Raw genomic sequence first — 24526 nt, forward strand, 5'->3', positions numbered from 1 at the left:
GCTGATCTGGTCTGCTCGCGCCGCAGATAAAAATTGATGAAGACTACAAGCAGTGCACAGCGAGAGTGTGTGTTGCAGTTTAGCACGAGGCATGTTCGGCTTCAGTTGTTTTGAAGAAATCTCATTTCTGCTAAATGATTGTTCAATGGAAGTGTATGAAGAAACCGACTTTGAACCGCAGCATTCTCTCTTGGTGAAGTGTTGGCCCTTATCTGCCATCTAGTGCTCCATTACTCTGTCTTTTTGAGATGCCTTTAGTGGCGTTTCCTAAAACCTTTGTAAATAAGTCATGCAAATATAACACACTTTCAGGGTATAATAAATATCATGGTTAAAAAAAAAATGCGCCGACAGCCCAGTGCTCTTGCGCAGCGGCCTGCGAAGATAATCTGTTCGCGCCGCTGTGGGTTGGACTCCCAGTCATTGATATCAGATTTCTTTTTAAAACATGGCGTCGCTGTTGTTAGGCAACGGCACAAGAAAGATCGAGACAAGATTCGTGGCCTGTGTTGGTGACCCTATACCGAATGTATTCGCACTAAAAGCTGCCATTGTTCAACGGCTTCGCGGATATATGATGCGAATTCCACTCTACTCCGCACGCAGCCCTCGCATGCAAGATTGACCTGGACGCAGGCATGGGGCAGCCTTTGGCTATCTCAGATGGCCGCTCGTAAAAAGGAACCTGCAAAGCGAGGTCGGTCTTTTATTTTTCTCTTGACCCCGGTTTTACGTGAGCGCGGGGCCTGAGTTTGCATCTCTGTGCTCGCACCCTCGTCCTAGTTAGGTGCCGGACGCCAATTAGCGCACGACGAGGCTTTCTTCGCTTTTACGGCCGCGGGAAAAGTGGCTGCGAGGACTGTGCAGTGTGCAAAAAAAAAAAAAAATGAGGCTCATAAGAAGAGCTTTTCAGCGCATGTGTGCTGGGACGAACTTACTCATGAATGCGTGACCACTTAGATTTCTCGGGGGAAGAAAAAAAAAGTGTGTGTGGGGGGGGGGGGGGGGGGGGGGGGGGGGGAGAAGGTTGAAAAGCTGCGAGAGCGCCATTAAGGAAACTCGTAAAGATTAGCGCGGCTTCAATATCTGGGTCCTGCTAAACGACCGCACAGGTTCGCACTCGTGTTGGCGGGCTTGCCGCTTCCTAAGGTCAGCCGTTCTTTTTATCCAGACACGTGAACACTGTCAACACCCTGGCGCTATCCGGTCGCGGTGTGGTCTTTGCTCTCGGTGCTATATTCTCTGCAGTTATGAGGGAACTTCTCTCGGAATTTTTGCCCATACTAGACGTAGTCGTCCTGGCTGGCAGGTGTTTATACGTTCTGAACTACCCTGTTTAGATGTTCACGAGAACAAAGATGTCGGTCGTGTTTCAGGACAATAGCTCTTGCAGGGTCGCCAGGCGCTATGTTTTGCTGCCGTATGGTGCACATACTAAGGCACCCGGCCAAACACCGGCGTATGCTGTGGCGAGTTTAACGGAGGATAGCAGGCGGAGGGCCGAGCCCTCCATATGAGCCAGGTAGTAAGATATCGTTTGCCCCGTGATATTTTGATTTTCCCGCCTAGACTATATATTGCCACGTATCCTTGTAGTGTCCGTTCGTGCGCGCTCAAGGCCTCAGGAAAGGGGTGTTATCATTTTCGTTCGTGACGCGAGAAGCGACCGGACTAATCTCGATTGATTGCAGCCATGAAGAGCTGCATCTACGTTTTTCCAGATTACTGTAGATGATCTTGACCTGTTATCTCGAAGTTTCCTTGCCGACTTTAAATTGTGCGATGCCGCGAGCGGCGGGAATTTCGTAGTTCGACGACTGACGAGCACGTTTGTTGCTTACGCCGCCGCCGAGTGATTCAGTTCGTTTGCGGGCGCAAGTCAGCCCAAATAAAGTGCCTCGTTTCCAAGTCTTGTTGGTGTCTTCCTGACCGCTGGACTGCCGTCACTATAACGCGACAATGTGGCGGCTCTGTAACTGGGGCTCGAGCAGCACTGAGTAGTTCATGTTACTGGCACAAATGACGTGAACGTTTGCCAACTCTCAGAACTTCACACCAATCATAACGGTGGACTTTGATGCGCGGGCGGTGTAGAGAGTTCCTTAACTTGTGTAATCAAGCTGCTTTGGGTGTAGAATGACCGCCACGTACTTCCCGCCATCCCTCCTTGTCCAGAGCCTCTGGGTTACAGATTGTGAATAAGGCTGAAACGTAATGCAATATTTCCTCCATCATGCTCTGGCGAATACATCATCCGGCAGATTTCTGCTAAATTTTCATTTTATTCGTTTTCTTTTTCAGTTGCCATTAATCTTGAGATCAAAACCGAAATGTGTGATAAAATAAATAAGAAGATAATCTTGTTAGGGGTTACACTAGGAACCGACGCCGCATACAGAACGGTCTGGACGAAACTGCTGGCCGTGGGAAGCGCATTTCAATAGATTTGGCAGAGCTGCATAAGCACGCTGGTTTTAGCAAGAATGACGAAAGAGTAGGAGCGTCTTCGTACTGCATGCATTTGTAAACTGTAAGAGCTGACAGTGATGGGGCGCAGACAGTGCCAGGAATTCGTAAATAATCTTGTTTTGTAACTATCAGATATATGTTTTGCTCTTGCTAAGGTTGCTTATTATCAACTCCGCTTTATACGCTGCAGCTACGTGGTATAAGAAACTCTGTAATGCCACAGTGTAAGTTAAATTTCAGAGGATACGTGACAATTTTCCCATCGTTACGACGCGGGGTAGATCACTTTACGTGCGGTTCATTAAAGCGTGTTTCGTCCTCTGCAGCGTTTAAATGCGTAAAGAATACCTTTTCAGCCGTTTAGCTTTTTCTCTCTCTCTCTCCCTCTCTATCGCGATATCACTGGCGCTGCTACTATTCCTAGGAGGGCCAAGTTTTCAGCTGTGTGTGAGAACGGGCTAAGAAAAAAAGGGAATAAAAACCAAAGAGCTGACGGCTAGCTCAGGAGTAACGTTGTTTTAGTTCTTGCTTATTTTTTTCTTTTGACAGCCTATTCCTTTTCCTTCCATAAATTACAGCAATGGATTGCGCTTTTAACGCGCTTCCAGGGGCTAGCGCCGCTTTCCTCAAGTTTAGTGAACAAATCGGTGTCCTTGAAGCTCTTTTATTTTCTCCTTTTTTGTTTTTGTTTTCCACCGCGTCCTTGAAAATCTTCGGCACATAACCCGGCGTGAGCCGGCATTTGTGCGCGCCAACAGCCTAGTGTGCAGTTCGCAAACCTTCGTCACCGAAAATGGACTCCGTAACTCAGACTGAGGAAATGAACCTTTCTCACAGAGCGACTATTATACCGTCTCGGGTGTCCTCGAGAGGTTCTTATTTCTTTCCTGTTTTTCATCCGTCTTGCTTCGAGTGCACCACCGCTTTCTGGAATTCCCGAATAAGAAGTGGGCAAGCCGACGAGCAAGCCCAGAAGCTGCTAGCGATAAGAACTCCATTGCCGAAGGGAAGAAGTGAGAGAGAGAGAGAGAGAGAGAGAGAGAGAGAGAGAGAGAGAGAGAGAGAGAGAGAGAGGCCTGATGCGAAGCGAACAACAGTCGCGCTCCGGCCGCCGCAGAGTTCCAGCGGCGCGCTCTTGACTCTTGAGAGACCCCATAGCTTACTTAGTCCCGCTGAAAGCCCGGCTTCCTCCAGCTGTACATCGCCTGCAGGAGAGCAGTATATTTGTCGTCGAGTGGGGCGTTTGGATGCTTTACACGAGTCCCCTAATGGACGCCGGCCAGTGCCGCCCGTGGCGCGCCAGCTAAGTCAGCCCGCCGGACTCTTCCCTCCGTTTAATGTGGCAGGCCGAACTTATATAATGTGAGAACTGGGAGATAAGCGGAGCGAAGATATATGGCATTATCTGGGGAGTCACCGTAGCGCGGCATGAAGCGATCGCCGGCGGAGAAATAAGGAAGAAATGTGAATAGACGTCGTGTCACGCCGACGGAACCGACCGCCGGCGCTATACACCCCAAGTCCGTCGTGCGCACCTGTTAGATGATACTCCAGATTCGATGCCAGCGGGAGGGACACGTGACTGGGCGCGCTGAGCGGTCGAAATTAGCCCTCGACTTCCGCCTTATCGGCTGATAATGGTGGAAGACGCTGTCCAGAGAGTGAGGCACGGCGTAAGATTCGAAGCTCGATTCAGCGAGTTTCCTTTCTTTTTGTGTCCCATAAGACGTAAAATCGCTCGGGAAATCGTATAGCAATGATATTCGCATTCGAGCACCTGCAACCGCTCAGCGCTCACAGGCCTTACCAGGCTTTCGTTGTCCGTTGTTTTTCAGTGGTCTCCATAAGCGTCCGTATTATGTCGCAGTTGGCATGTTTTCTCAGCAGCATCGACTAAAAGGAATAATATTTGACCATTAATTCATAAGTTAATGGCCTTTTTCACTCTTAAAGCTGTAGCTCGCTTTCGTATATGGATACCAGCTTAACCTTTTCACGGTAAATACTATCCAAGGTACTGAGGAGCTCAAAAGAAGAGTACAATATGTTAGCTAAAATTACGTCTAGTCATGATTGTGTATTTTTGGTTGGTGTGCTGACGCAACGCACAGAGTTCGTCCATGTAAAGCTACGTATGTCAGAGTCAGCCGACTCCTCTCCTTTCAGAAAGGTACCGCAGTGGTTGCCAAGTGGTCTGAGCATCCGCCTCGTATGCGGGAGGTTCGAGGTTCGATTCACAGTGCCTCGGGGTACTTACCTGTTTTCAAAGTGCACAAGCTTTCCCGTTGTCTGGGCTCCTCTGGTGTGAAATACTTGGAAAATTGACCTCCGACCCCAACTTGTGCCGACCAAAACACCTTATGCCGAGGCACTCTTTGGCGAAAGCAGCCATTGCGTCATTAAAATTATTAACAACAATAATCATCATCACCCACTTAATCAGATTGCACCTCGAGCTGAGAATGAATTGAATTGAAACTGTTTATTAGGCTGGCTTGCGCCCGCAAAGAACTGAATGACTCGGCGGTCGTCGAACAACGGGTTTCTCACCACAAGCAGTTTGGTTCACATCGTTCTGTCTCCGACGTTGGTTGCTATTGCAATCCCTGCTAAGCCTACCTTCTCTTGGAATCCGCTGCAGTCGGTTGCCATTGAAGAACAGCGACTATCTCGCCTTCGCATTACATGCCCTGCCCATGCCCATTTATTTTTCTTGATTTCGACTAGAATATCATTACCTCGCGTTTGCTCCCTCACCCATTCTGCTTTCTTGTGTCTCTTAACGTTCCACATATAATTTTCCGTTCCATAGCTCGCTGCGCTGTCCTTAACTTAAGCTGAACGCTTTTCGTTAGCCTCCATGTTTCCGCCCCATAGGTGAGTACCAGTAAGATACAGCTGTTGTGTACTTTTCTCATGAGGGATACCGGTAAAATCTGAGAGAACCTAGCAAACGCATTTATCCCCAATCTTATTCTACTAGTTCACTTTCGCGGCCCGTACCCGCGGTCACTACCTGCCCCAGGTGGACTCATTTCATTTCCAAGGTACAGAGCTAGCCAACCGCAAATGACGCAAGTGTATTGGGGCGCCGTTCGAGCGTCCTAGAGAACTTTATGGATCTCTGTACATGCTGGTGCTGACAGACGTAAATATCTGTCAGTATATTTAATTCGTTCATTGTTTCCTTTACACTTCCGAACAGCACTGGATTTTATCCAAAGCTTTCATCAGGAGTTTTTCCCTGTGCGATAACTGTTTCGGATGGTTATCTCAACTCGTCTTCTTCTCTGCACGTCAGTCATAACGGTACTAATAAACCGATGGCGGGACCAGCTTGCGAACATGCGTTTTCAAGTCGTCAGCCATATTGCAAACAGCCGAAGTATTCGATTATAATACAAACGTAAAGAATAGGCGCTTTCGCGGAATTTTTGTAGACGCTCAGTATTGCAGGATGGGCAGGGAAAGCGTTCACAGTGAATAAATTTTCCACACTTTCATTTCCCATTGCCTTGGTCACGTATTTCGGCTGCAATATAGGGTATGTAGTATTACCACCGCTATAGCAACGACAATGAGCCAATATCGTCTACACACGCAGCTACCAGATCAGTTGAAACAACATCGGTACCAATATCGGACGCTGGAGGATATAGTTAAAAAGGCCATTAGCGACTTGAAGGCGCTCTACCCGGTAAAGCTTGGCGGCATACCGCAACGCATACCTGTGTCCTCGAGCCTTGAACAGTAGCAAAGAGGTGGAAAAATCACTTCACAACATCCCCCCCCCTCCCCCCCCCCCCCCCCCCCTTCCAGAAAAAAAAAGAAAGACAGAAAGAAACAGAAGGCAGGGAAGCTAAATTTTGGCCATTTCATTAGACAAAAAATGGCGGTGCGCTTAAATAAGCGTTACGGGGTGCAAGCAGCGCCCGTCGCTATTCCAGCCCAACCTCACGTCTGGACGACACAAGGTAGCCGCCTTATCGCTGACTTCTCAAAAGCGCATTCAAAGCAAGACAGAGTATATGGCCGGCAAAACCGAGATCTGCGAACGTTTTTCCCCTCTCTGGATAGAGAAAAAATAAGACACACAGCCTTTACTTTCCGCCTCAAGCGCAGCGGCCGCTCGCAACGCACGCTTATATGCTGCTCGGCGGCGACAGGGAAGTTCAGCTCCTAGAGCCACAGCGGGAATCCTCGATGCCACTCGCCGATTGCGCGAAATTTACGCGACGGCGATGTCGAGAGGCGATATCCGCCAAAGCCGCCCCGTCTCGCTCGGCGCCCGGCGACCAACCCGAAAACCATTCTGGGAGAACGGCGAAATCAATGCGCGATCGCGTCTCTCCTCCTCTTTCTCTTCTCTGGGAGAGAGAACGACTGGGCAGTAGACGGTGCCGCCGGCGCTAGCCGACGCCACGTGAGGGCGGGCTGTGCGTTCGCTCGCGTAACATGAGAGAGGGTACCCGCTGCGCGGGCGGAGCGGACGAATCGTAGCTATCGTCGCGTGTGCGTCCACATGATTTCGAATCCGATTTCGCGCACGAAAGAACGGCCGTCTTTCCTCGAAAATGCGAATGCTCATGAGGGGAGTAGAGGAGGAATAATGATAACACGCGGATGCGGGTGTGCCCGAACGTGCGGACACGACGCGCCGATGGTGGATGGTTATGGGCGATTGGAGTTTCCGATTACGAGGGCGTGCGAGAATGAGAAGAGGGGGAGGAGAAGGCAGGGGAGAGGAGAAGGAGAGCTGTGGAGCGATAATCGCAGAGCCTGATACCAGATAGTAATTTGAACGCTAAGAGGTACACTTTAATGCGAGCAAAACAAAACAAAAAGGAAAACAAGACTACCACATGTGCAGGTGTACAGGCTAGTAGGGATCTTGATTGTTATGCGATACAAATTCAAGGTCAGTGTGTCTATCAGCTGGAGGCCCATCGACTAAAGCATCCCGGAGTGCAGTGCCCTGTAGACGGGCGCCCTCTTTACCTGGATCTTATTCTTTCGTGTGCACGCGAGGGAGTGTGCTATCGCTCTGGGATAAACGGCCGATCCGGTCCCCCCCCTCCATCCGTCAGTCGATTAGCGCTCCACTTGGCCATCCCGTTTCGGGCCCGAGATTGACGAGTGGCATCCGTGAAGGCCGCGTTAAGAGGCGCTGGCGATTCCGAAAACACGCTAATGGAACGGTGACGAATGCTGTCGGGGGAATCGCGCCGCACGGAATGGCGAGCGCATTAGGCGATCGGGCGCACAGGTACGGGGAGAAGTAGATGAAGTGTGCTTTCAGGTTCAGGGTCAGGTTCAACTTCGCCTTTTGTTTGATTTATTATTTGCAACAGTGCGCCAACAAAGCCATCTGCTATACTGACTTAAAGGGCTCTGGCCTCTAAAGCTGTGCTTTCATTTTCTTTTCTCACGCCCATCCAGTTTTGACACCTTTAATCCCAGGTCATATGGTGTGGTCTAAGTGTCCACCCAAAGTCAGACAGTTGTCATCCATTTTCTTTCTTTTTTAACCTTCTTGTAAATCTGCTTACAGACTGAACATCGCAATCTGGGAAGACACACAACTAGGCTAGGAAGGCTGTTTGTTTATTAGGAACTGCATTCCTTGTTTATTACTTGTTTTTTTTTGTCATATTTTTCTGTACTTATTAACACCGTTACCGATTTCGTAATTTACTCTTTGTACCTTTGTTCTTTTTCATTCTTTTTGTATGCTTACTTTCGTTTTTTGTACTGGTTTTACAGAGATTGTGTATATTTTTTACTAATAACTTTTTTGTGTACAATGTGTATGCCTTTGCATCCGCCCCTCCCCTCTATAATGTACATTTGTACCCTGAGGGTATAATAAATAAATATATAAATAATGTACCTAGCCGTCTGCACCAGTACGTAACTTGTATACCCTAAGGTGGTTTCGTTTTAGAGCGCACTGTTTTAAATTACAATGCATTGAACTACACTGGTTTCGTCTACAAGAACAAAATACCGTTCTCCGTCAATACCTTACATCGGAGGGATGCGTAAAGAGGGGCGCTTTTCATTGGCTCGAATATATTTGAAGGCTGATCAATGGAGTAGCTTTATGCTGTTATGCACCTGCCTTTCGAAAACAGTGGATATTAAGGTCGACACTTTGGTGTTTATATTTGGTTTTAGCGCAGCTTTCTGCATCATAAATTTTCGTTCGTGCTCCCAAGCAATATAGCTGACAAGGTAAACTAACCGGGATCAACAGTATAATGAAAAATTTTCCTCAACCACGAGTATTTGAGAAATTTCTACTTATCTATTTTGATTTTCGAGCAGTATAGTGTCCTTGACTTGAACTCCTCTAATCGCTTGTTATCATTCTTTTTTTTTTTTTCATTGAGCTTGCATAATGTGTTCCACCGAGAGTTTTACGAGGCCTCTCTCCCTCTGACAATCAGATCAAAAGCGATACGAAGCCATTTCAAGCTCATTTAAGCTATGGCTAAGCAGTACCTGAGTTTAACGATTAACAGAGTGCAATTAACTAGGCGGCACTGAACCTCAAAACAGGAAAAATTAATCGCGCATGTCGCGTTAAGCATCATTGAACCATAGCGAAATGACACGGGTATGCGCGACCTCTCAAGTTGCTAACTAATACAATAATCATCGCTGCGAATCGGATTTGGCGCACACACTACTGCACACCTAGGGGAATAAAACAACGAACAACTTAGTACAGCGTTTTGAGATGAGACGACACGCACAATTTTCGTTGACGAAAACAAAGTGGTGTTCAGATATATTACGACTGCCATGAAATAGCGTTGCGAGAGACGGGTCACTTAATTATAAAAGTCACGGCGAAGATAGTAACGTACATACAACCGGCACCATCGATATTTTTGTAGTCATCGGGAGATTCGGCACGGAGATGGCGACGTAGATTAGAGAAACGCTTTGTAAGCATCGGCGCCCTCGATGTGAAGCAGGCGCTGGGGACGGAGCCCGCATTTTGAATCAAAGGATTAGGAGGGAGCTCAGCGAGCGACGACAGCGTAATTTTTCTTCCCCGACATCCAGAGCGAGGAATGGCGAGCGAAAGAAAGAAGAGACACGTTGCGCTCGAAGTCTCCCTACAGAGGCTGCTCGGGTCTTTTCGAAACGAGCCGGAGACCGAGAATGAAAAACGCGGAGCAGATAGAACTACTGGCAAAGCTGAGCTCGTAAAGAAAACAGCAACGCAGCGGCGAAGCGAGAACGACGACGTGCAAAGGAGCTGCCGCCGACATGCCAGCGCGAGAACGCGAACTCGCCAGACGAATTCGGCTTCAAGGAGTGGAAAAGAAGAGGCGATAGAGCGGGGAGGAAGGTGAGAGGCCACAAATCGGGGGCCGAAGATTGAAAAACAACGACGCCCTCTGTAGAGCGCCACGTTGTCTGAAGAAAGATCGACAGAAACAGAAAGATAAGGCATGGAAGAGAGAAAGAGAGAGAGAAGAGGAAGTGATACGCGGGACGCGAGGGAGAAAGGAAGGAATCCGTAGGAGAGAATGGCTGGCGCGCTTGGGCGCACTTCTTTGGCCGGTGTGTGTGTGTGTGTGTGTGTGTGTGTGTGTGTGTGTGTGTGTGTGTGTGTGTGTGTGTGTGTGTGTGTGTGTGTGTGTGTGTGTGTGTGTGTGTGTGTGGCGCGCGCGCAACACTCCGAAATTGTGATTGATGAGGGCGACCGAGGCGAGCAAAGAGGCCGGCTCCGCGGTCTGATCGGAGAGGTGCGAATGCCGCGAGTGCGCGCGCGCGCCGTACAGGCGTCGTTGTGTGCCCGGTACACAGCGCGCGCCCATCTGGCGAGAATTCGACGCATGCGGCATCTCCCTGGAAAACACAGGGGAAAGTGAGGAGACTTCCAGCGTTGGCTAGATAGTGGTGAGTTCGAATGCGGAAGGATGCTGGGGTTCACGGATAGATTTCTTCCGTAAACGCTATGGGAGTACAGATTCTGTTGGAGTACTGAATGATGAAGAATTGAAAGAAACTGATGAAAAAAAAAAATAAAGCGTGTTCAGGGCTGGCGCGCGCTAATTAGTGATCGATGGGATGTTGAGACGAACGAGGGGCGGCGGTAATTTGTTGAGCCGGCGAATGCGCTGTTCCCAAGGAAGAAAATTATTAAAGGTCAGGAGGCATGACGAGAACTTTGGCCTTTCTGCGCAGCTCGCTCGTTCTGTGGGTAAGCCGTACCATTACATTTTGGAGCGCGAAAATAATTACATTTTGTGCTGCGTAGAGGTACACTCGCTGCGCCTTCTTGAGACAAAGGTAAACCAATAATAGCTCGGCGTTTTCCGAATGTCTTTCTGCATGACGCTGTCGCCTCGCTCAACTGTCCTACCTACTTTTTTTCAGCCCCTTGGTTTCTGCCTCAGTTAACATCGTCACTACGACAATGCAAGGCGGAAACTGTCGAGACGGAGAGGAGGTCCGTGATTTCCAAGACGTGCGTATTGGAAAGTGCGTGCGCTGTAATCATCAGCAGCGTACACGGTACTGCTGGTACTGCGCGGAGGCGTACAGTTTTTTTTTTTTAAGTCCTACCCTCAATAGTAGACGTCCACAAAACTGTGCCTCTCCAGCCGGCATCGTCCCGATTTTCCCATCATTGAATGAAAGCTCTCCCTTATGACGGCAGGGCACTGCCCATATGTATTACCGTTAAAGCGACACTCGTATCGCATTCGTGTGGCAAGAGTTGCAGCGCTGTGCATCTAAATGGCTCACGAGTAGGTTGAAGGTTGAAGGTTTATTTCCGCAACTGGGTGTTGCGAGGACAGCCAGGGAAAAAGCTGTATAGACAGCTTGAGAGGTCCTTGCTTCCTCTTACAGTGCAGCATTGACGGTGGCGGAGTACGACATCAAACAAAATGTAAGTAAAGTATGTTCGGTACAGAGAATGAGACATGTACGTTCAATACGCAGTACATTGTGCTTAAACAAGAAAGAAGAACTACATTAGATCAAAGAGTCTATAAAGGCAAACACAGGGAGGAGAAAATAAATGACAGCAAAATTGACAGGCGCACTCAAAGTGGTAATAGGAAGAAAAAAAACTACATGAACATTTGGGGCAATTCTTTCAGAGAAATATTGGATAGATCAAGATTCTTGTGGCAGAACAACTGGTTCAGAAGTGTCGGTAAGGTATGCTGCAACATTTGTTTGCCATAGTTTGTGCGGCATTTCTTAACATTCCAAGGTTCTGCTGCGCGGGTATCATACACAGTTTTGCTTTGCTCTAGCCCAGCCAGTGTAAGTAAGGAGTCATCATTTTTCATTATGGCGAGTTTATATTTATAGCACAGCCTATAGTTATACATGGACTTCATTGGTATGATGTGTCGATGGAAAAGGCTCGCAGTGTGGAAGAAATATGGCACTTTACATGCAATGCGTATAATTCGTTTTTGTAACACTGTGAGTTGTAACACTGTGAGTTGTAACACTGTGAGTACGGGTTGAAAGATTTAAGAAGAATTGGTCTGTGAATCCGAATAACAGTTATTGGTTTTATAACTAAAACAAATAGAATCCACCTGCCAAACCCTTCTAATATCCCTCCACCCGCATGACCATCTCTATACTCTGTAAGCAAGTATGTCGTAGTGTTAAATGTGTTTTTTGACCTACACGACTGCAAACGTCATTTGCATTGAGCTTTGAACGCCATTTACTTAACTAGTTTAGGTGACCATAATTTTAACCTGAAGAATCGACAGAGTTCCCTGGTGAAAAATCAAGCAGCCTTGTGTTTCGATAGATAATAGATTAATCTTCGACCTAAAGCAAGTGGACAAAATTCTTGTTGGCGCTTTCGGGATTATCTTGGATACCACTGGCTACATTTGGCTTCTTTAGAACGCCATTGGGCACAGGTGCAGCGAGACATGGGGCTAGCCAGCCAAAGCCTCGTGCTGCCCCCCCCCCCCCCCCCCCCCCCAACGTTCCTAGAGACCTGGTTTCATTTATAATAGGTACGATTTCAGGAAGGTGATTAAGAAGGTCTGCTATCTGGTAGGTCAGTTTTTGCGTGCCGTAGTTAGAACGGATTCTCGCTTAGCGTCCAATCCACCCAGTGGAAAACATTTCCAGCTATAACCCACTGTCTCCGGCCGAAAGAGAGGCTGATGCTATATGTGATATGTGTTAGCAGAAAAGCGTACGCTTACACTTGTCGTTTCCACACGCGCCGCTTGTATGCCGTCGCGAATGACCCGCTAGGCTTTGTGCAAAACTTGGCGACGAAAGCCCCGGCTTTGTTTTGACGCGGGGCTTCCTTCCTTAAGGCGTAGTCGTTGCCGTCGTGCGCTGCGGAGTCTAAGCAACCAACGACGCAGCGAACGCAGCGACGTGAGCAACTTAATGGCTCCCCGGGCATTAAGCCGCGGCCAGCCGGGGGCCGAAGGAAAAGCCTTCGCGCAGGTTCCCCCTCCGGCCCCCAGGGGGAGGAGAGCGCGCCTCGAGCTCGCGCTTTAATTACCGAAACGTGCGGCGGCGGCCGGACTCTGGTTCCTCCCAATCTCGGCGAGCGAAGAAGGCGAAAGGAATGATTTGCGGCCCAGTTTCAGATTTCGGGCCGTGATTACAACAGCGCCCCCCCCCCCCCCCCCCCCCCCCCCCCTGCCCGGACCTGTTTATGGCGCAGCCGACAGGACCGCTTCCTCCTCCTTCCTCCCAGGGCTGCATTGCAGGCGACGGTTTGCATGGGGCCGCTCTGTAGCATGCGTGCGCCAGCTCCTCACGGTTGAAATGGGGAGGAGGTCTCGAGCGGTGCGCGCGGTTTGATAAAGACGCTATTTCGCGCGCCCTTTTCGACGCTTCGCACGCCAGCGCGAAGATTTCTCTCCTTTTTCTTTCCGGTTCAACTCGTTGCCGAATAGCCGCGTCTTCCCTCCTGATTCTTTTGTTTCGTTTATTCGTTCTATTCTCTGTATGCCCTTTTTTATCTTCGTGTTTCCCGAATGGAGATACGTCGGAGGAACAAAGAGTCGTTTGGGAGCCAGACGCGCGAGTAAGGGAGGTTTTCATTTTTCGTTTCATTCTTTCCGCGCGAAGGTAGTTTATAATCGCGTGAACCCTTCGTGTCAACACTCTCGCGCTTGGATCGCTGGTTGGAACGGCCGTTGGTATGCCTTTCAGTTGGTGATTAGGAGAGCGGTTACAGACTGCGCCCCCCCCCCCCCCCCATCACACGCCACCTTCCCTTTCTCCTTTGGCTGAAGTTGGTTCGTTGGTTGTTGGTCGGGCTAAGAGAAGTTAGGATTCGAAAGCGATATTTAAGAGGTAGAGAATAATTACGCGCAGGGGAGGCTCGCGCGAATGTGTGCTCACCGCAATTTTCTTTAGTTTAAATATTTGTGTCGGAGGCGAAAATGCGAGCCGCGAAAATGTGCGACGTGCTGGCGAATCTCGCATGCTTTCAACGTTGCTTCTGTTTACTTTCTTCACGCTTGCTGAGGTGGTTGTGGGTGCGAGAGTTGTTTTTGAGGAGGCTAATGATAGTTTTCGCTCCCGGTGTTTTTTTTTTTTTCGTTTTTTTAAGTTGTGTCTTCGCCAGTCCGTGGCCTTTGAAGAAAGTGCTCTGGGGAACAGTATACGCTCATGTGCATCTTGGAATGAATAAAGCAGCAGAATGCATCAAGAACGAAAGGCAGGTGCAATTTACTGCGTAGTGCGTTTTTTATTCCTGAAATCTATTAGAGTCCTCTTTTTTGAGCGCCCTGTGCCCTCCTGGCCTCCTTTAAGACAGGGCAGATGCTCTATACTCTATAGCATTATGTTTAAACATTATGATATATATATATATATATATATATATATATATATATATATATATATATATATATATATATATATATATATATATATATATATATATATATATATATATATATAGCGCGTTAAGTAAGAAAGAATGTTAGAGTGGCTCCAGAACAGTACGTAGTACGTAATAGGCCGCTGGCTTGACGGAACCGGCCGGGCGCTGTCCTTAATTCCTGGTAATGTATGCGCTGAATTTCGTTCAACGTGCTTTTGTCAACTATAATTTTCTCATAATAGTATAATGCGTAAAAAGAAACCAAGCGCGAGAACAACCTTTCCTCTTCTCTTTTCTTTTGCTGTTTGCTTTTACCCACGCTTTTAGCTCCGAACTGGCTTATCTTAATCACCCCACTCTACATTCTAAATTTGAATACGCCGGTATTAGAGTAAAACGTTAGCAAGCTGTCCTCTGGCGCATTCCTTTCCAGGGTTAAAGTATGCTGCTTAAGCGCCGGAGTAGATTTCGGTCACTTAATATACTAAATGTTTACTCTTGGAAACGTACAACGTATTGTAATGATCGGAGGCCCAGCCAGCGGAGAACGGCGAGACAGTCAGGCGCCATCAGGTATGCGGCCAAAAGCGGTGCTGTTTTTCGGAGAAGATGCAAGGAAAAGGGTGCCTGGGGCGGCTTCTGGCGACGGCGTCGGCGGACAAAGGCTATAATCCCCTTCGCCGGCGATGCTGACTGCAGCTCTGGTGCCGAACTGCGCTCCTGGGGACTGGCAGCGGAAACAGGCGAGCCAGTCCGGCGTCATCAGGCTACTGCTACGGAAAGCGCTGCTGTTCGGGGGAGACAAAAGAGACACTGCGTGGGGCAGCTTCTGGCGACGGCGTCGGCGTACACAAAGGCGTCTAATCCCTTCGCCGGGAAGGCTGAGCGCGGTGCTTCTCCCGGACTGCACGTGGACTGACCGACGAGACCCAGTGGCGACGACGGCGGTGCGGCGGCGCCGCTAACTCATTACCCGCGTGCGCCCTGGGCAGCAGACAAAGCAGAGGGGCGACACGGCTGATTTGTCCCTTCCACGGAACTGAAGAGGTCACCGGTGTGAGCGGTCAGCGCTCGCGTCCCCATCGATCAGGATCGTCACTCAGCAGCAAACGACCTTTGGGCCTGGGAAAACAGTTCGCGACTCAGAGACGCCAAGTTCCTCCTTGCCCGTGTATGTGTGTGTCTGTGCGGTGTGCGCCGTCACGTGGGGAGGGCGGAGCCAAAGAAGACGCTAGCAGCCCATTGGACGCTCAACCCGAGATCAGATTCCCTACCTGGGTACCTGGGGAATCTGAACTGCATTTAAGCAGCAATCTGTGAGGTGCCAGATCATCTTCCCCCATTTTCTGACTTGGTCTACTTGCTACTGTACAAAATGTAGAATAAACCTTCAAGCTTGCTATTCCTCCCGAAGGCTTCCCTCCGTAGTCTGCCTGCTTCGCCCTAATGCGGTGAAGACCTTGGTCCCGATCCCCGGCCACATCAACTGGTTGGCAGCTGTGGGATGGTCTGCGCGGCGTCCTGGCTCCAGTATGGGTAAGTGCACGGTCTTGTCTCTTTTTGAGTTTTGCCAGGTTGTACATCTTTGGGATTTGTAAACCTAGGTAATGAAATGTGGCTCCAGAGATTGCCTGGGATTCTTCTCTGACCACTAGTAGAGACTAGCCGTCGCTTGGGGAGCAGACATGGACTGGAAAAAGCTGCGCAAACCGGACCTGGTTTTGATATGCGGGAAATTGGGCATTGATTGTGGGTCGATCCGTAGGAAACCGCTCTTAATTGAGGCAATTGAGGCAAGCGGTGCAGACGCGGAGGAGATAGTCGGATGTTGGGAGTACATTCGGGAGGAATTAGAGAAGGCACGGGAACAAAAGAAGCGAGAGGATGAAGAAAAGAGGAAGCGCGAAGAGCAAATGGAGATCGAGAAAAAACGGCTCGATCAAAAGCGGGAAAGAGAGCTGCAGGAAATCACACGTCAACTTAACCACGTAAGAATGCAAGCAATACGATCTAGGTTAAGTGTTTTCCGAACAGGCGGTAATATCGGGACTTTCCTTGAAAAGTTTGAAGGAAGTTGTACGGAGGAGCAGCTGGACCAGGGTTATTGGTCAATAATGCTGCTGGGTGTCCTCCCGTGTGAAGTCGCCAACATATTAGCGCGCCTGTCGGACGAGGATGCGAAAAATTATGCAAAAGCTAAAAGTGCGCTCCTCCGAAACTTAGGACTTCCCGCAGAGGTCGATCTCGAAAGCCAAAGTGAATGTGGTCAGGTACACCACGACAGTGTCAGCGAGCGACTTAGGAGCTCCGCTCAGTCGCCGGAAGACACGGCAGCTGCTCAGAAGTGCCGGGAAGGGGCAGATTTGGTCCCAGAAAGAAGGGTCACTTCGGCAGTGAGGACCGAGGACTTCGGTCAAAATTCTAGCAAACAGTGCAGATCCGCAAGCCGCGAGGGCTCGAGGGATAGTGTAAGCACTAAGGCTAGGAATGAGGAAAAGTGCCGACCCGCAAGCCGCGAGGGCTCGGGAGATATTGTAGGCACTAAGGCTAGCGAAAAGTGCATGTCCGCAAGCCGTGAGGGCTCAGGGGATAATGTGGGCACTAAGTCTAGCAGTAAGGAAAGGTGCAGCTCGGCGGTATTGAGCCCAGAGGAGAGTGCACTTTCCGGGAAGAAGGCGGCCGTCTCTAACCCTGAGGCAGATGCTCTGTTGAGAAGTGAGGTTGATTGCTGCGATCGAGAGGGTAGCACACGGGACAAAAACGCTACGTTAGGCGAACAGCGTGGTTCAGGTCCAGTTGCAGGCCAGAGCGTTAGTGTCGTAAGCTCGAACAGCAAGTCTCGAGAGAGCACATTATGCCCAGGAGAGAGTAAAGTGCCGATGAGACAGTCAGATACTACCACATGCAGTGACCCGCCGAAAGCACGAGCCCATTGTTTAAAATCAAGTGGGAAATGCGGCTCGGTGCTGCATCAGAGAAAAGATGCGGAGGATGAGGACACCGCAGGAAAGGGAGGCGCGCAGGGCCGATCTGCTGGGGCAGTTTTCGGAAGGAGGCCGCGCGCAGGGAGAACCAAGCGAAAGGGTGCTCTCCAGACAACGGACAAAGTACGGGCTGAAGACATGGTGAGGCTAAAGGCCGGCCAACAGTGTAATCGGCCGAGGCGGTCACCGCGGCACGCCAGGTGCAACAGACACCGCACAAAGCGAAGGCCACCTGACCCATTGTGGCGACGCTGCGGTTGCAGGACGCGTAAAACTTGCAGCAGGGCAGAGGGAAGCATGCACAGCTACCACGCTAAAGAACGCAGCAGAACGCGTTTCAGTGGCAGGCCATTCTTGAATCGAGAGAGGAATGCTCGTAGGCATTGCTTTCTTAGATCGTCCCCCTCCCGCATTCTTTTCAAATCCTGCTCAGGTGGTGGAGACGCGCGACCGGGGTGCGGAACAAATCAATGTCGCGTGGCGTCTGGAGCCCGAAGAGGCGAACGCGCATTTAAGTCCTTCGGCTTTTGTCAGGTCTCGGCGGCTGAAGCTACTGTCAGTCTGCGACCGCGCCGAGCGCGGCTGAAGAATAGGACCCTTCGCGTCGCGACGGGGGTAGTTAGCAGATTCCAAGAAAGAGTCTCTGCTGTTTGCTTTTTCTTTTTTTTGCTGCTGCCGAAAAAGTTTTGAGCACGTGTAGTTTTGGTATGGTCATTAACTTTTGCAGCAGTGGTCTTGCATTTCTTTTAATGCTAATTGTTTGACAATGCACAGGTAGTGCTTATGTATAGCAGCGTCCGCTGTCACGCGGAAATGCTGAAAAGACGGGCCATTGTAGGACACTGGCATAAGCACCTGGAGTCTCTTTGTCTAAGGATTAGACAGATTATTATGAGTTGGGCTTCGATATTGAGGAAAGCTTTGCCAGGTTGAGCAAAGGTGAAGGCACTATGCGGTCATGCAAATGAGGGGAAGTAAGCACGCTCGTAATTCTAGTGGTAATTACGAGTTGTACTCCATTACAAAGAGGGCGAGAAAACTGAAACGCGAGGGCCTCAGCACGTGTTTTCTCCGTGGCCCTATTGGAAATGCTTAAAGTTCCTGAGAAAAACAGTTTGGATTGTTTTCTCCGCATTTGCATCTCTGAAGCGTCACCGTTTTGTTCCTTTTGTCGTCTAGTTAGAGCGGTTTTCTTTGTTCAAAATTCGGAAGCGAGTGTCTTCCAGTACAAAAGAAAACACAAAATTGGCTCAACTAGGTCCGGTAGGCCAGCTTTCCAGGCATGCGCTTTCGAGCGAGGGCTGGGGGTGTATCAAAATTTACAGCCTTTGTCTAACCTTATCCGAAAACCTGGCAGTTCTCTGAGGCTGGCCGTGTGCTGCCCTGCTGGAGGTATGGGCTTAGCGTAGGCCTGATCACTAATGCTCCGTTTCGAGGACCCCTGCAAGATGTGCAGGGCTTCCTGGCCGACCTGTCGAGCAGAAGGACTCGGACACTGACGTACATTCGTGGTGCACCGATCAGCTGCAACCACTTCGTGACGTCTTCTTGGCGGCGGACGGACTGTAATGATCGGAGGCCCAGCCAGCGGAGAACGGCGAGACAGTCAGGCGCCATCAAGTATGCGGCCAAAAGCGGTGCTGTTTTTCGGAGAAGATGCAAGGAAAAGGGTGCCTGGGGCGGCTTCTGGCGACGGCGTCGGCGGACAAAGGCTATAATCCCCTTCGCCGGCGATGCTGACTGCAGCTCTGGTGCCGAACTGCGCTCCTGGGGACTGGCAGCGGAAACAGGCGAGCCAGTCCGGCGTCATCAGGCTACTGCTACGGAAAGCGCTGCTGTTCGGGGGAGACAAAAGAGACACTGCGTGGGGCAGCTTCTGGCGACGGCGTCGGCGTACACAAAGGCGTCTAATCCCTTCGCCGGGAAGGCTGAGCGCGGTGCTTCTCCCGGACTGCACGTGGACTGACCGACGAGACCCAGTGGCGACGACGGCGGTGCGGCGGCGCCGCTAACTCATTACCCGCGTGCGCCCTGGGCAGCAGACAAAGCAGAGGGGCGACACGGCTGATTTGTCCCTTCCACGGAACTGAAGAGGTCACCGGTGTGAGCGGTCAGCGCTCGCGTCCCCATCGATCAGGATCGTCACTCAGCAGCAAACGACCTTTGGGCCTGGGAAAACAGTTCGCGACTCAGAGACGCCAAGTTCCTCCTTGCCCGTGTATGTGTGTGTCTGTGCGGTGTGCGCCGTCACGTGGGGAGGGCGGAGCCAAAGAAGACGCTAGCAGCCCATTGGACGCTCAACCCGAGATCAGATTCCCTACCTGGGTACCTGGGGAATCTGAACTGCATTTAAGCAGCAATCTGTGAGGTGCCAGATCATCTTCCCCCATTTTCTGACTTGGTCTACTTGCTACTGTACAAAATGTAAAATAAACCTTCCAGCTTGAATATTCCTCCCGAAGGCTTATCTCCGTAGTCTGCCTGCTTCGCCCTAATGCGGTGAAGACCCTGGTCCCGATCCCCGGCCACATCAGTATACATTCCCACTGCAGAGCATAGCAACTTGATGCAGTTAGCTATGGCAGGAGGCTTTCATACGCGGCACGGGAAGTCTTGAAATTAGAATATAAATGAGGTTCAAAGCTCGGTTAAAATCTTCGTAATGCTAGAACTTCCTAAGTCTTGAAGAGGGAATTTCTTTCTGTTATCAACAGTAAGTATTCCGTATTTTTAGTGACGCAAATCTACCTCATGGTTTGTGGGAAGCGTACCATACCCGTAAAGAGAGAGCGCTAGAGGACAGCTTACTCCCTCTTTTACTCCTTTCGTGTTTAGAGTAATAGCATTACACTACAAAAAGCGCCGTTTCGTGAATGTAATATGAAAAAACCTACTAACCCTAACTCTAAAGTACAGTAGCAAACTCAATGTAAGTGTTTGCGCCACTTTCAACGGCGAACATATACCAGGTGTCCCAGCTAAATGTAACCAAGCTTTTAAAAAACACGGGGTGTCCTAGCTGTCTCAAACCAAATGAGTGTTGTTTAGAGTCGCGTGACCTAGTCTGCAGTATTTTTGTCGTTCTTCAAGGTTGACTAATCAGTTAAGCTTAATTAACAAACTTTTTAATTATTGACTTGAGGAACAAAGTGTCAATGGAAAAGTTGTAGATCGCTTTGAGAAGCAGCTTACTGAGACATTTGCAGCAAAGTAGTATTTACGTAAAGTAGTTTTTTTTTTACCGGCCTTTAACCATAACCCGCACTATAAGAAAAAGCTTTCACATGACAACTGTGCCACTTCAACGTCCCAAGACGCGCCTTAAAGAATAAAATCCATTTTTTCTGAAGTCCTCTCCTCGATGAGACTTTGGGTGCACATTGGGACAGAGAAGTGAGCGAGCAGCTGGTCACGTGACAACTTTCTTTTAAGGCCAATAAATGAAGCTACGTAAATCGTAAGTTGACGGAAACCGCACTACTAGCGGTTTTTCGAGGTGGTCTAAAACTTTTGCATTGACACTTTCTTCTTCAAGTTAATAATTAAAAAGTTAGCTAATTAAACTTAACTAATTAATTAACTTTGAAGAGCGAAAAAAATACTCAAAACTAGGCCACGCGACTATGAACAACCCTGAGGTGGTTTCACTGGACTATAGGACACTTCGCCTATTTTAAAAGTTTGGTTACATTTAGCTGGGACACCCGGTATATACTGTAATTTCACCTCAGGTTAATATAATACCACCTAACACATGTACAGTGCGGTTTCTGCTTATATGATCTTTTTACTCCTCTGTTTACCCCAGTCGGATGCCCCTCTGGATAGTTAGAGATTTTTGCCGAACACGCTGGATTTCCGTTGCATGAACTTGCCAGGAAGTGCGTTATAGTAAGGTTACACCTAAAATGACTGCAGTCATGTGAAATCAGTGTACATATCAGCACAGTGGACAGGTGAGAGCTTAAACGTGTATCGGGCTAGGTAGGTGTAAGCCGCGCACGCGTGGTGAAATGTGCGCGTCACCACTTGTAATATGCGCATGCGCCGCTGGTGTCTCATCGGCGTAAGTTTAAGCTTTTATGTCAAGCTAATACTCTCCAACTGGCACTGTTCGCAGCTTATACACCTGGAGAGACGCGATAGTCCGCTTATAGGTTCGGTCGACAGTTTTAATCTATAGAAGTGCGCACTCGATGAAACGCCTGTTGTGAGAGCGAAAAAATGCCGTGGGTGCCCGATATTCCTTGACGCAACCAACATGGAAATAGTGCACTGAAAAATGACTTGCAAGCAAACTGCCAGCATTTCCCGCCCACTCGGTGTTCAGCGTAGGCGTGCGCTTCGCGACGGCTTTGCAGGCCTCGCATAGAGCGTTAAAATGTTTTGGCAGGCGAATATATTTCACACGGACCCTTTAATCCGTTTTATTCGCTGTTTCACCTTTCTCGACTCTAGTAAACGCTAATCCGCGGTGAACGACTATGGCATTAAATTATCTTAACGTGCTAATGGGACTTGCGTGTGTTTGTTAGCCGACTTGGCGCGGTTACAACACGAGTTTAATCTGGTCATTCGTGCGGTTTACGAGTTGTCTCCGGCTTCTGTGCTCATGATTTCTATAAAATAAAAAAGCACCGCTCGGCGGTCACTGTTGATGCACTTTCGATACTTGCAATAAAAAGCCTGGAAACAACGATGACACCCCCCCCCCCAACACAACCCCCCCAACACACACACACACACACACACACACACACACACACACACACACACACACACACACACACACACACACACACACACACACACACACACACACACACACACACACACACACGCACACACACACACACACACACACACACACACACACACACACACACACACACACACACACACACACACGCGGATTCCTTCCCTGAGTTCACGCCGTTTCCCAGACCTGCCTGCAGTTCGGTGGAGCATCGCGTTCGTTCTGCTCCACGCATCATATCTCACAAATTGAACACGGCTCGTCGCTTTAGCGCCTTGCTCGCTGACCCGCGCGGAAACCCGCGGATGTCGCGGTTCATCGAGCTCGGTATTCTGATGACAACAGGCCGCAGCACTCCCCGAAACAGGAGAACCTTCGAGGTCTCAGCGCCGTGGCATCACCCCCCCCCCCCCCCCCCTTTCCTTATAGCCTGCGTCGGCCGAAGGCTGCAGCAGCCCCATTGTAATCCAATTGGTATCGAACCCGGCCTAAGTGGCTACCCCCCCCCCCCCCCCACCCCAAGTGCCTTACGCCTCCTTACTCCTTAGCCGAGCTCTGATGCAGCCGGTGCTTGCAGTGCAACCCTCACTTGCCATCCATCAGTACAGCTACCTCCTCTCCCACGCCCAAATAGTGCCCTCTCGGCTTCCCACCACTTCTCTTTGTCTTTCTCTCTCTCTCTCTCTATGCTGTATGCTGCCTTCGCTCTGTTCTCGCGCTTTCGTCGTCGTCATTGAGGGGACACTCGTAGGGGACTGGCTGTGCCTGTCGTCTAGTAGGGACCACCCTTCTCCTCTTTTCCCGGCCTCCCCCCCCCCCCCCCCCCCCTCCTACTCGCTCCGATCTCTCCGGAATTCGGGATTAATTCTGGTTGGGTTCTCCTTAACAGGATTTGGGCAACGGTGGCATAAATCCGCTCCGCAGTCGAGTGGCCGGCGACCCGCCACTTCGGCGCGGGGTTCGGGCAGCCGCCGCCGCTGTCCGGCAGAGGCGTGGTAGTGGCCTCTTGCCTTTTTTTGTTCTTCTTTTGATGCAGAGGAGAGCCCTGGCTTCCGTGCGTGAAACCATAGCGACACGACTTCCGAGAGGAATCTCGTGGCACAAAGCATTTTACGGAGGCGCCGCCGTGTGCTCCTGAGCTACCCCTCCCCTCCTTTCCTTTCCTCTTTTACTTTTGTTTGTCCTCTGAGAAGATAAATAGTTGCGACGAGAGGCAGCAAACGAAAGTGCCCCGCTAGGAGACGTTTCGAAATCGGACTTAGCGTGAACCACAAATGCAGGGGAAGCAACGACAACAACAAATAAAAACACGCAAGTTACAATGTATCATCGGCGGCGTTGAAGAAATCTGCACTATAGGTATGCTATACCGTCTGATGAACCCAAAGCCGCGGGGGTCGAGTCCCGCATTTGGACAAAAGCGAAATGTAATGAACCCCGTGCGCTGTGCTATGTCCGGCATGTTTGAAGAACCCCAAGTATGTCCCTCGTAATACAAATTGAGCCTAGGGACGTTAAACCCCATATGTTACTTTCTCTCCGTCTACTTTCTAGAACATCCACGAATAAATGAATGCTAAAATAATATCTCCTTAAGCCACATCTATGTAGCGCTGTAGTACGTGAAACTCTGAGGTAAACGGCGTGACTCCTGGCGCCCTTATACAGCAACTGAAGCCTGCGTGGAGCAACTGACATCAAGAAACGCAACAGAGCCTGGCAGGCCTTCGCGTCTGTTGGTAACTGGGTCGGTCACGGGGTAGCATAAACTTGCATAGCGACTGTCTTGCAGCACTAAATGAAGGCCATGCACGGGGTATGCGCGTTCTACCATCTCGTCACACCTGCTGCTAACGCAGGCAGACCTGTCAGCCGTTTGACAATATTATTCAAAAGGGCCGAGAAGTTAAGATAGAGCGTGACAGCTTTGCTTTGGGACCTCCTACTGCGCCAATTAACGAAAGCATTCATTTTTGTAACACATTTCTGTCAATAAAAATCTGAAACTCGAAACTATGTGGTCATCGCTCCAGGCCCCGGGATTGCTGAGCAAAATGCCTGGCACTAGTAATTCGCGCTATACTTAAAGCCCAGCCGGCTGCAGTGATCGCAACATGGCCGTAACGTGATTTGCGAGTCGTATCAGTGTGCGCTTTGCTCCAATGAAAGCTTGTACTCCGCTGCTTCTTCCAATACTCCAGCGCTTTGGGCTGCACTTAAGGCATCCCTACTAGAATTTTCCATAAGACGAGTCCATTAAGTCCATATGGTACCATAAGGATTGTATGGTGTCCAGTATGGAGCATATGGAGTCGATATAGACAATATGGAAAGCATGCATGGAATCTTACGGACTCAATATGAAGTCAAGCACACTCTACAGAAATTGTATAAAATTATGTGGAATACTTATGTACACCATATACAAAAAATTCAAATTGAATTCAAATTCAA

This window comes from Amblyomma mixtum, chromosome 2 (assembly GCF_055824585.1).
Source record: "Amblyomma mixtum isolate Tamu chromosome 2, ASM5582458v1, whole genome shotgun sequence".
Taxonomy (NCBI): Eukaryota; Metazoa; Arthropoda; class Arachnida; order Ixodida; family Ixodidae; genus Amblyomma; species Amblyomma mixtum.